This window comes from Hippocampus comes, unplaced genomic scaffold (assembly GCF_001891065.2).
Source record: "Hippocampus comes isolate QL1 unplaced genomic scaffold, H_comes_QL1_v1.1 scaffold100, whole genome shotgun sequence".
Lineage (NCBI taxonomy): Eukaryota > Metazoa > Chordata > Actinopteri > Syngnathiformes > Syngnathidae > Hippocampus > Hippocampus comes.
The window spans coordinates 561,741-574,991 of NW_017805282.1; the positions used below are offsets into that span (position 1 = coordinate 561,741).

The 13,251-nt window shown below is 46.3% G+C and overlaps 1 protein-coding gene and 1 long non-coding RNA gene across 3 annotated transcripts in view; one reads left to right on the forward strand and one right to left on the reverse strand.

The window, feature by feature from the left end:
• Positions 1-1,077: 1,077 nt before the first annotated feature.
• LOC109516728 (uncharacterized) lies at positions 1,078-3,909 on the reverse strand. Of its 2 annotated transcripts, none has more exons than XR_002168397.1 (2): positions 3,795-3,884; positions 1,078-1,516 (listed from the first exon to the last, which is right to left on the reverse strand). It is a non-coding gene; the product is annotated as an uncharacterized LOC109516728 (long non-coding RNA). The 2 variants fall into 2 exon arrangements; XR_002168396.1 differs by lacking the exon at positions 1,078-1,516 and adding an exon at positions 2,554-3,471 and having other exon boundaries at positions 3,795-3,909.
• Positions 3,577-13,251, forward strand: part of hivep2a (HIVEP zinc finger 2a) — a 51,644-nt gene continuing 41,969 nt past the window's right edge. The window contains exons 1-2 of the mRNA XM_019871452.1: positions 3,577-4,017; positions 11,345-11,397. The gene's annotated coding sequence lies outside the window, so the exon portion shown is untranslated. The remainder of the gene's footprint in view (positions 4,018-11,344; positions 11,398-13,251) is intronic.

Consider the following 13,251-nt stretch of genomic DNA (forward strand, 5'->3'; position numbering starts at 1 on the left):
CTTTTGGCAAGCGCGTACTTTTTTTTTCCACCCAACTTTATTTTGTCTACCTGTACACCTCGCTTTATTTTCGGATTTGGATACATACATGTACGGTAATCCCTAGTTTATCGCGGGGGTTACGTTCCAAAAAGAACCAGTGATAGGTGAAATCCGTGAAGTAATGAGCTTTATTTTTTACAGTTATTAGACAATACTGAACAATATATACAATGAAACCAAAGACCAAAACCTGTTTTCAGGCCGAAACACAAAAAAGAAAACCAAACATTTTCAACAAATAACTATAATCGTTTTTGGAAATACTGTACTGTAAAATAATATTGCTTTGAGCGCGTCCTCGGGTGCCTTTGCCGGTGCAGAACGTTTCGTCGACATTGTGGGGTATGTATATGTATAAAGACGAGGTGCGGATACTGTTCACGTTGGTCAGTGCCTTAGCCAATCAGGATGCAGAACGCAATTCACTGTTTAAAAGAATTTTTAAAAACCGCAATAAAAAAAATCCGTGAAACAGCGAAGCCGCGGAAGATGAACCGCGTTGGAGCGAGGGATCACTGTACATAAATGTAGTACCCACTGAATTAGATAGACAACTTGATGAGTTACACATGGTCATTTGTAATACGCAGAAAAACAAACCAAAAAAAAATCAATGAGTCTACATGTTACACATGGTCATTTGTAATACGCAGAAAAACAAACAAAAATCAATGAGTCTACATGTTATTTCGCCTAAAACTATCAAACACACTTGTAAAAACAGATTACCACTTGTCATTGATGCTCACACCACATTTGTCAAAATAAATAACCTGCTTGTCACCTGTCATAACGGTACAAAATACTTGCCAAAAGACGGCCTGCATACATATTTCTTGGAGTAGTAAAGCAGACACCATATTCACCAAAAAGGATAGTGTGCATGACATTTATGCAAATGCAGATAGGGCATAGCTTCTTTGCATACTTAATGACTTCAAAGATGTATTAACAAGTTGATAGGTGGTATAGCGCCACCTACTAGAGTTATTGTTTGTCTTCAGGTGTAGAACGACTTCACACTCCATCAAGCAGTTTGGAAATAGTCCATTTTATTGCGATGATGACATGGTGAAGGCGCTCGCCCAGCTCAAAGTCTCTCCTGTCGATCATCTTTTTTTTTTTTTTTTTTTTTTGGGCCAATTATATTTAAGCCTCCATGTGTTGCCATGTCAACGTAATCTGATAAAGGCCTTCACAATTTGTAGATGTGGCCCAACTCTTCAAATTAGTCTTCCCCTTGATGCCATCGGCTTTTTCCCATCTTCTGGAAAGTTGGTCAGAACACATGAGAGTGGGGCGGGCAGGTCCGGGTCCCGCTGACATCCGATTTGGGACCCGACTCAGCAAGTTGCTGCTTTTGCACTTGTTTTTGTGTTCAAGTCAACAATGGCAGCAGGAGCTCGTGCTGCGGTCGTTTAAGGCCAACGACGAGTCTGAATCACATGACTCAACATCTGGCAACGCAGCCACACTGTAACCAAAGGGGGAGCAAAAATACTTGACAGAGTGTGCATGAGAGAATGGTGTGAACGTGTGGTGCATGTGTGTGAGTGGGAACGAGTGTGTGAGCTTGAGAGACTGCAAGTTTTTGAAAGCGTGTGAGAGTTTGCGAGTGTGTGTGAGTGAGAAAAGGTGTTGCCGAGTGTGGCTGAGTGTGCGAGGGTCTGTGTGTGGTTGTGTCGGCGTGAGCTCGAGTTTGCGAGACTGCAAAACGGGCGAGTCACATGATGTCTCGCGAGTGATTCTCAAGTGCGGCGGCGAGAAGTCACGCGGTCATCTTGAGCAAGCACGCCGTTTACCTCCCTTTCCTGCCTATGCAAATGGCCGCCGCGCCGTCGCCATGGCGCTCGTTGCCACGGCGTCACCGCTGACGAGGTCGTGCAACGATGAGCCTCTTATAGGTCGAGGCAGGCGTTAATCCACTTAGAGCTGGCCAACGTGCGCGCACGCACACGCGCACGCACGCACCTAGCTTTTTGCTGCACGCTGTCGGGAAAATGACAAGATTTTTCGCCGCAAAAGAACACAATGTGACACACACACTCACGCGCATGCACACACACACATGGCAGTTTGTTTATCATGTGTAACGAAAAGAGGAAAGTTTGGCGTTGAGATGCTGATTTGGGGAAAAGACGGTGATGAGAAATTTGAATTACTCGTGACCTTTTGACCTTTTGACTGCACGAGTGAAGTGAAGAAATAATGAAGCAATTAAGTAATGCCCTCGCGTGTGTGCGTGGAGTGTCACAGCCGCCTTTTCTTGAATGGGACAAATAGTCAAACACACAAATTCACCAGTACAGCAAGCACAAAAATCTGCTGTAGGCCACCACTCGCAGCCAGACGCTCACACGCAGGTTAACCCAATCCCCTGCGAATAGCGGGGCTAGACTGTATGTTTTTTTTCTTCTTCAAAACTCTGAGATGGGCTCCAAAATCCTGATTTTGAAGCGCCTAATTACATTTGATGATGTTTTTGATCAGCGTAGTGCAATTTTGATGTTCTTTTCTTCAAATGGGCTGTTCTGTTGCTCCTCTCAATGTTGTCACCTCCAAATGTCCCCAGCGGTCCTTGAGAAATGCGGCGGGTCGTCATTCCACATACCAGACCGCATATTTTTGGAAGCCCCCACCCTGGGGGACACCCCCACCCACCCCATCCACGTGAATCTCATCTTTGGATGCCTTTGGAAATCCCCTGACCTGAATATTTATTTAACCTACTGCCAGTCCAGACATTGACAGGGTGGCTCAGTTGACGCTGAAGTCACGTTGGCAGACATCAGACACATTCAGGGAACATTTTTCCAGGGAGGACACATGACTCCGTCTTGCCTGCTCAAATTTAACGCCATATCGCCCCCCCCCCCCACCATCCCCAAAAAATAATTCATTGAAAAAAAAATCCTGACAATGGCATGCTAATTTTGCCTGGGGCAGATGTACAGCAGAGATGTAGTTTAACCAAATTCCTCAGATGGTGTTGCCCAGCGATAGCCACGCCCACTTGGCTGGGGCAAACGCTGTTGCACCCCTGGACAGATGTTTCATTCCAGAATACTGGGAAGAAATGCGGGATTTATCTTGTCTTGCGACACTGTAATGTTACTTACGATATAGTTTTAGATGCCAAAAGAATTATACAGCACTTCAGTCAACCCTGATGTTTTGCTTCATATTTGCATTGGAACGACCAGTGTGTGTGGGTGTGTGCGTGCGCGTGTGCGTGCGTGTGTATGTGAAAGGATACACAGGAAGGAAGTCATCCACTGAGACAGTCAGAGACCGACAGGCAGACAGACAGTCAGAGAGACAGGTCGCTCCAGAGGTGACCGGGGAATCCTGCTCTCTTAAGCCGGCAGACAGAGCGTCGTCCTCGGCCAGTGCTCCTCCTTCCTCCCCTCCCTCTGCCCTGGTTGCGCACTGGGGGATCCGACGACGTCACACATGCGCGCGCACACACACACGCACACACACACACACACACACACACACACACACACACACACACACACACACACACACACACACACGCGCGCGCACACACACGCACACAGTGTCTGTCAGTCACTCCCTCTCGCCGCTGCTTCTATTCTGGGAAGTGGCGCTCGGAATAACCCCGTGTGAGCGTGCGCGCGATCGCGCGCGTGTGCGCGTGCGTGTGTGCGTGTCTCCGGATTTCACCCCGACACACGCATACGCTCGCATTCGCTCTGTGGCTGACTGCGGCGGCGGAGCTCCGTTACCAGAAATCCGGTCGGGAAGGATTTCTTCCGTTTTGACGCGCAACTTTTCTTCGCGCGGCTCTCGCGTGGATTCCTCGCCTCCGCCTTCGCCTCCGCCACCGCCGGCCGCCTTCCGTCTGTCCTTCCGTCCCCTCGTCCGACCTCAGGCGAACCGAGAGGTGTCAAGCCCCGGAAGGGAGCTGGCGTCACCGCGGCGGCTTGTTGTCATCCCCGCTCCCGGCAGGTAAGAGCCGCCTTGCCCCCGCCGTAGTCTTCTCTTGTATTCGCGGTCGCGTTGGAAGCCTCCTCGGTGGCCGGCGGACGAGCCGTTCGTGGCTGGCGAGTTCACCGCGGTGCAGTGGGGAATACCCCGGGCGGGCACGCGTTGCCTTGCATGCAGATTAGCCGCGTTGCGTAACAGCCCGAGGAATTTGCACGACCGAGCGCAGGCTGGCGAAGACGCGGGCTGAGGCAGGAAACCGACCGGCGATCGGGGACCGATCGTCGGCCGCTTGACAGCCGCTCGCCGGTGATGGTTAGTTACTCGTTTGGTGGATAATTGTTGCCAAGTGTTTCCGGGCTGCCAGTGACCTTATGTCGCCCTCGCTCGCGCTTTCATGTTGTGCTTGCTGCACTTTTTTTTTTAAGTTGTGTTAGTGCGTCCACGTCGGAAAAGGGTTGCATATTTGGGAAAGGACTTTAAGTGAGTGTGTGCTGTTTGTTTCCTCTGCGAGAGAGCGTCTGAGGAGCCAGGCTGGTGGGTGGTGCGCTGGCTGGTTCCGGGAATGTTCCATGACGTGTTGCCGTCGAGAGAAGGGCCCCAGCTGGGGAGACTCCGACGGAAGGCCGCCGCGTCCATGAAGCACTCCAGTCACATTTGGGGCATTTATTTCTTTTGATACATTTGCAATCTTTTCGACAGTGGACTGGTTCTTGATGAACATGTTAAGAGAAAAACGTCATTTTTGGCTGTAGTATTTTCGAAAAAAAGGATCCGCTGTGAATACTTTGTGGATGCACTATTTTTGTTGTTTTTATTTGTCTTCTTTTTCTCTTTTTTTAATGAATGGAGCAAATATTTGCTCGAAACTGCAGTGTGGATGTTATCCAACTATCCAGGAATTATGTAAATATTATTAATCAATATTTCGATTGCATGTCACACATTATTCATGGCTGCAAAATTGTTGTTTTTATTCAATCTTGATAATGTGACTGGCCCCCAGTCGAAAATTGACTTTTAAAAATTTGTTTTATATAATAGTTGTGTTTCATGAGCGGTTGGCCAACCATCAATATTGAAATAAACAACCAATTCAATCATTAGTCATTGTTTATCTTAAAATGTGTCTGTGCCTTACTATGATGTCACAGTGGGGCTTATTGACATCATAAATTTGCCCCGGCCAACACAAATGTTGCAATGACATCATTCTGCACAACAGCATTTTCAGTTTCATGAAAAATTAAGAATAGTTTGGCATTTTATTGACTAAAGTCCAACCGATTCTGATCCATTTGAAAAGTGCTCAAATTGGCCGACGGAAGTCGGCTAACCGACAAATTGGCCGGGCCCAAATAATAAGCTCAGCCATGCAGAATGTCTGCGCCAATGACTTTGCGGCTGCAATCACTGGAATCAAGTTTCAGAGCCAAATAACCTGTTATGTCAAAGCCAAAAGATTTGCATTAGCACCATTAGCTTCCGGTGTTGGGCTAGCTTGTGCATTTGGGTGGAGTTTGTGTGTGTGTGTGTGTGTGTGTGTGTGTGTGTGTGTGTGTGTGTGTGTGTGTGTGTGTGTGTGTTTTGGCCATGTCATTGGGTTTGGGGATGAAATCCACCAATCTGTGAACTGTCAAGTTGACGTTTTGTTATATTGGCAAGGCTACTTGATGTTTTTTGTCCGGTCAAAGTGCTCGCATTGCCTTGGCCGCTCGCTTGACTTTCTGGCTTTCTGGCTGCTGTATTTGCAAGCAGAAGGTGATTGACACCTCATCAATCACACCTTGTGTCTCTGATTGTTGCTGTTTGTTTGTTGTTTTTCCTCGGGCACGGTGGTTTCTTCAACGTGAAATTACAGGGACAAGATTTGTCCATAGACGGCTGAATTTTTTTGTTTGTATGTTTTTCAAAACTATTTTTTTACTCATGTATGACTGTCAAGTTACTCTGAGATATATCACAAATGACAATTTATTTTAATGGCTAACTCCTTCTTTAAGACACATGAGAGTGAAGAGTGTAGGAAGCGGCGTCGGTAGAGCAGCACAAACAAAGCAAAAATGTTTTGTTGGAACGTGCGCAAATAAAATGTTGAAAGAGTGCAAATATAGCCACAGCACAATGATTTCACTGTGCAAATGCGGGGGTGGCCAGCCCGGGTCAGGATAAGGAGAACAGCATTGTTTCAAAATAGAGATATGTATATATATATATTTCACACAAAGCAGTTCCAGCGAAAAATTATCAATGAGAAATTTGGGCGGCATGATTTTTACTTTTTTTTGTTTTGTCAAAGTCCGGTCCCATCTGCGCGTCCTCTCGGTCACCGCAAATTTGAAAGGAGCCATAAAGCCCAACAATGAGGAGCGCAGATAATGGAGGAGAGGTTTGGACAGGCCTCGGCTACGGCCACGAATGAAGGCTTTTGCGCCTCGCTCAAAATCCCAGATGGCCTCATAAGGCGGCCAAAGCTTCGTCCGCATGCTCACAGATGTCCTCACTTTGGGCGAACGTGCACTTTGAGGATTCTCGTGTGTTTTGTTTACAAATCTAAGCGGCACCTCGGACAGATTGGGAAAGAATTTTCAAAACATATCGGAAATTGTTTTCCGGGGTCAAACTGAAACGATTTTTGTCTTTATTCTTGTCAAGTATCAAAAGCAAGCAAAAAAAAGTGAGTTTTTGTTCGAGCTGGGCAATATGGTCTGAAAGTAAAATTTCTGGCTTTTTTTTTTCCCACCAAAATCCAATTCTAGATGATAATTTTAGTTCTCAGTGCTATTATTCGAGTTGCGACAAATTATTCTTTTAACCCTTTGAGGGACAGCGGTTACTACAGTGGACAGCTTATCATGTCATCAGGTTGCAGGTTATCATTATTGGTGCATGAAAGGGTGAATAATTGACTGATCGGTTAATCTTTTTTTTCAATTAATTGAATTGGTAAATTGATATGTTTTTAAAATTTCCTTCCCATTATTGAAAAAAAAAAACCCGGACATGACTTCAAATGGTCAGTGCAGAAAACACCGAAATCGATTCTGATTGACTTCCTGGTTCGGCCAGCAGAGTCTGTTAGAAAATCACCAAAAGTGTTACTCATTTTTTCCAAAGTCAAAGCAGATGTTTGCAATGGTCTAGTTTTTATTCAGCACAACGTCTGCTTTCATGCAGGATGACAAAAATCGGACAATATTTTCTGGTGAGAAGCTGAGATGCCAAAGAATTTGTACATGCTTCAGTTCAACAAAGACTGTCAACAATTCAGCGCTAATCAAAATAACTGTCGTTTAATTTCTGAATCCATTAGTTGTCAATTCATCAATTAATTGTTGCGCCGCCAATTGAATGATTTGAATGCAGATTTAGTGATCAAAATGTGCATAATGTGACTTTCAAGAATATCGAATGTACTTTTTGGGAATAACTCCTTTATTCCCCTTTCCCAACCTTTCTCCGTTCCACTATTATGGCGCACCTGCAGATGGGATGTGGTGGCGGCCTGATGTCTGTGAAGCCTGGCCTCTGCAGGAGCGCTGTAATTTTCCCCACCCCACCCTGACATGCACTGTAGAAGGTGACCCGACAGGTTCCCATCCCTGTTTAAAAAAATATATATATATATATATATTATTATAATTATTATTTTATAATTTTTTTCATATACGTCGCTCGGACTGGTTGTGTCTGTTCCATTTCATTCCATGGCAACAAATCTATGGGTGTGCTGATTCTGATTCTGGATAAACCCTGCCTTGTTTTTTGATGAACACTAGGGCCTACTATGCTTCTGTATTTTAATCATGGTCAGGATGGTGCTTGGAAAATTTCGGTGGTGTGAAAAATTTGAGACTCACTAGTCCACGCTGTGTTTGACTCCTGCCGGTTCTGACCCACTGATACCATCAAGAACTCATTAGCAATGGAAGCTCGCATGACCGCGACGCTAAGGAAGTTAGCATTTGTGAGCCTTATGATGTGCTTCAAGGCTTCAAAGTCTTATCAGTGTTGCTAATGATACGTAAGCGATCCATTAGCGACGCAGACGTTGCGCGTGCGTCTTGCTTGAGAAGTGGCGTCTCGCAGCGCGCCGGCGCCGGGAAGACAAAAAGAAAAAAAAAAAAAGAGGAAACTTGCTGGCAGGCCGAAGACTTTCCAAGCGGGGGCAGCGCGCGCGCCACAAAGGCCAACTGTAACTCATCTCGCTGGCCCTCAATGCCACGGCAAACTTTTGGCCGTCTTGTAAGCGAGCTTGAGAGGAACCTGAGAGCACCTGGCTGAATTATTGACACACACACACGCGCACACACGCGGACATGCACACACATGCAGTGGATATAAAACTCTGCCCATCCTCGTTCTAATGCCACACTTTTGTGAGATAAACAAATGACACCAAGATAAGTCATTTAAACAATTTTCCCACTAATGATGTGACCTCAGTTGGAAAAAAAAATCCGCCTGAGAGCAGAAGCAAAAAAATAGGAGTGAGTGTTATTTAAGCTTTTTACGAGGTTGTCATTGCATGAGAGGAAACACCAGAGAAGAAACCGCAAGAGATGTCCGCAATGTCACAACATAGTTTTGCTTCTTTTTTTTTTCTCTCAGCGTGTGCGCAAGCATCGTAGATTAAAAAAAAAAAAAAAATATATATACATATATATATATATATAGGTCCCGTTACGCTTATAACAATAAAGAGATGAATTTCAGGCATAACAATTTATGTCTTTATAGTACAGTATTTGTTTAAATTAAAAACAGAGTAAAAAATTGGCAAATTGTTGTTCTCGTTTCGCAGCTCTGGTCCGTCATATGCGCGGCCTCAGCGTTGTCAAGTCACCCACACGGATGGGAGACGCTTCCCCAAGCCTCCTAGTCTCAGTGTGTTGGTTCGCCATTTCGGGAGGACGTCGACGGGAATCCGAGGTGCCGCTGTGAGTCTTCCAAATGAAAGTGAAATCTTTGAAAAGTGCGGCCGACCTTCTATTTATACGGCGTGACGGTCCCATGAGAGCGTGTTGTTGCAATGAAAGGCGTGCGAGCGGACAGCAGCAGCCTTCCCCAAACTGGCCTAGTTTCTCAGCAGCTCGCAATCAAGCACCGTTAAGCATTGATACAGAGCGCGCTTGTGCTAAATCGGCGCGTTGCAAAATGGCGGCATCCCATCTGTCGTTACGCACGCTCAGAGGACACAACATTAAGAACACCCGTGAGCCGCTCCTCGGTGTTCTCATGGTGCCCAACATAGTTGGCCGAAGCAACGGAGGCTCTCTTTTGAAGTCCACAGACTTGTGTACAAACTACGCTGATAAAGTAGGAATCCTGATTACACTCCTTTACTTAAATAAAAGTGAAATGGCACAGACTCTCAAACGTACCGAACAAGTACAGTGGCCACCAGGGGGCAGTTTAAGACAAACATACAGTGAAACTGAAGAATCCTGCTTGAGTTCTGGCGGTCCTTGACTCTTTGAAGTAGCCAATCATATTGGGCGTGTCCTTCTCGCATCTCAAATACACTCTGAGCTTATCAGTACGGCACTAATATTTGTTGTTCTGCGCAGAGGGTGACGAGTATGTCACTGTGGGTACTGTTAGATTGTCTTTCTTCAGCTTGCTGATCTGCTTTCAATCCATAGCTTAAAGGGTTAAAGCACCGCAGCATAGATGCTAACTAGCATTAGCATTCAGCTTGTGAGGCATTTCTTTTGGCAGTTGTTGAGCTGGTTTCAATGCAGAAAGTGTAATTCTCTTTGTTTTCTGTTTGGTTTGGGGGAAAACCTCAACTGGGAGTGGCATTAATAAGCTTGGAGGCTCTTTTTGGAGGAACTGTTCATATTTGCTTCACTGCTGCCGATCGCAAAGCAAGTTTGGGTTCACTGCCACCATACAGCGCTCATATCTCACTCATCGTATTTGACTTTACTTTGGCGCCAGCCGCTCCTCCCTTAAAAAGGTTTCCAGTTGGCTCCGAATGCCGCTGCTCGCCTTGCAATTGAAGTACGTAAGTGGGGGAGCACAGAACTTTGATTTTGGCCTCGCTCCACTTGCCGCCTGCGCATTTCACGAAGAGTTCGAAGATTCTTTTGACATCTCGAAACGGTCTCAGGTCAGCAGATCCTCTGCGATTCCGACTGCGAAAGTGATAACAGTTTGTTTGAATAGTTTTGAAAGTGTTTTGCGGCTCTGATTGTCTGTATGTTCTATTTTTGTCTTCTGTTTGATTTTTTTTTTTTTTTTATCTATGTACAGATCTCAAAAGTAAAAAGCGTAAATGAATGTTTCTGTCAATTATATAGAATATCTTTTTGATAACTTTGGGGAAACTAAAAATGTGTTTTCAAATGCAGGGAGTGAAAGTAAGAAGTTGTCTTTAAAAAAAAAAAAAAATGCGACCGGAAATATAAATGTCTAAAGAAAAAAAAAAAACACTTAACAAGTAAGTGTACCTAATGAATTGTCCTTGTCCACAAAATGTGCTGGCATTTCGCTAGGTTGACTCATTTGCATACGCACACATGCACAAGGTGTTTGAAAAGCTTTCAGGAGATTCAAAGCCATCGTGCGCCAGCGGGCGAGACGCACGAGAAAGCCCAGCGGGTTTAGCACTAAAAAAAGGCAACACAGAGGAAAAAAAAACAAAAAAAAAAAAAAACAAGTCAAAATGACACGAAGCTGACGTGAAGCAGAATGTCCCTTGTGTGTTATTTTATTTTATTTAATATTTGTTGAAAAAGCCTCAGGGGAGAAGACAAAGTGATCGTAGAAACGTGAGGTCAGGATCAGCTAAGGATGTAAAAATATGGGAAAAAAAACGTGTTTCACATTCAATTCACATTTAAGCCCCCCCAAACCCCCCCCAAGCCGCTACAAGATAAAAGTTCTTCACCTGCCACTTTATTCAATACGCCATCGAATGGAATCCGATATGAAAGATGAACAGACACTCGCACCACCTTTTTCAAGGCAAATCGGCCCAAGTTTGCGCCAACTTTGGCGAGCTCCGCCCACTTTAGAAAAGCTCAGCAAAATGGCCTCACGAAATAGAAAAGCTTATGATTGGTGAGTTGGACTTCCGAAGTGCGAGCTCTGAAATTTGTCTTGAAATGGTTGCTCCAAAACAAAATGGCCGATTTCCTCTTCAATCTCGGGCATGAGGTCGCTGAGACTTTTTGGTGCGTCCCATCTTGACAGACACGTGCACCCAAGCTGGTGCGGATCTGCATGTCAACCTGGCCTCAATGGCTGATATATTTATTTTCCAACTTTCCATGGCTAAAATGGTTACTTGGAGGCAAAATGACCGATGCTAAGATTTTGACCCTGTTTTCTGTGTGTCCTCCAGCGACTGCAGGCCGTTTGTGTGTTTACTGGGCTGGACCGCTGGACCACAATCAGGTAGGATCAAAGCAACAACACACAACGCAAATGTGTGTGTGTGTGTGCGTGTGTGTGTGTGTGTGTGTGTGTGTGTGTGTGTGTGTGAGTCACTTCCTGCCCGAGCGCCTCAGCCGGCCAATCAGAGCACGAGCTCAACGTGTGCGCGCACGCGACGACGCTCTGATTGCGTGTAGCGGCTCTGCATGCGGTTGCCATGGCGCCGGCATCCGCACTGTCCCCTGCATGCCTCCATCTGCTCCATCGTTCCTTTATGTCACCTCATACATGAACGAATCTTCTTTATTGTGCATGTGTGCGTGCGGAGGGTTAACATGTCATTGGCCTGGCGTCGTGTGTTACCATGACAACCTTGGCATCTGTTCCACTTGTGACGACGTCACCTGATGTCGATTATGTTTAAAATGAGCATATAAACCGGAGCTGAGACGCTCATACTGTAGTTGGTAGTTGTTGTTTTTTTTCTTTTAATTGAAGTCATATTTTTCAGAATGTTGGAGAAAAAAAATAGACTAAACGTGTCTCTTCTATTGTAAAAAAAAAATATGAGAAAGCTTTGAAATGCAATTTCTGAAATATGACTTTCTGTCTCGGTTGACACACGCGCACGCTTTCACTTTCGCTCACGCGTTGAAATGAGGCAAAGTGTGTGGTAAAAAAGGCAGGAAGTGAAGAGAAAGTGTATCTTGAGTTGCCATGGTGATGGTGGCTTGAGACTCGGATGCAAGCTGCGCCCTTGACGGAATGGCACGGGAGATGGATTTTTTTTTTTTTTTTGTGCGTGTGAGATAACAGATGGGCTTCATTTGACTACGATAGGGTGGCAGCGGACAGTTGCCCCGACGACAGCAATTTGTCGAGTTCCTGTTTCCTCCACGTGGCCTCGCGAGATGGGGACGGGCTGATCAAGTGATCGAGGTGATAAGATGAGGAGGTGATGAAACGAGAGCGAGAGAAGCTCGCGGCCTTGAGGAGGTCAGAGGACGAGTTGGGCAGCGGGGGGGGGGTGGCGGCGTCATGAAGCGAGGAGGCAAGGCGAGTTGGATGAAAGGAGGCCACAAGGCTGTGTAGCGAGGACATGAGGAGGCGAGGACGCGAGGTGCTCTACGTGTGCGCGCGCGTACGAGATAAGCCACACGCATCATTCGACTGGCGTAGCGTAGAAGGCACGAGCGTTGCCGAGCCCGCAGCCATCCGTCCACTTCCTGTTTCCTCCACGCCGCCTCGCGCCCACTCCAGCGGCTTTTGTTCCGCCATTCAAATGACATGAAAAGTGCCCGCGTGAGAGTTCACGGTAGTACCAATCACTTCCGCGTCATCTGACATGCAAATGAAGGCTTTGCGGCTTCTGCAGCCGAACCACTTCCTGTCGTGCGTGCATATGCGGAAGCGCGAGTTCATGAGAGCGCTCCTCTTTTGCTCTGCTCTTCGTCCTCTTTCATTTTGCTTTTTTTTTTTTTTTTGCCGTCTCACCTCCGTGTGTCCTCCTCATCCTCCCCATCGTCATCAGACCCCCGCTGATTAGAAACAGGTGTCGCGCCCCCTGCCCTCGCTCGCTCGCTGGCTCGCCGCCGGAGACGAGAGAGGGACGGAAGGAGGAAGACGAGGGAGAGTGCAGAAAGTTGGCGTGAGGCTGCGGCCTTGACGGGCGGATGGAGAAGGAGAGGGGAGGCAGGTTGTTATTAGCGCTCGTCGATTGGAGGCACTTAGCGGGGCAAAGCTGTTATTTGAGTGACGTCATTTCCTGTACCCCCCACGCAGGAAGTCGACATGCTGAAAGGAGGCCAAACTCACCCCCGCCAACCCCAAAAATACACACACACACACACACACGCTATATATATATACATATAT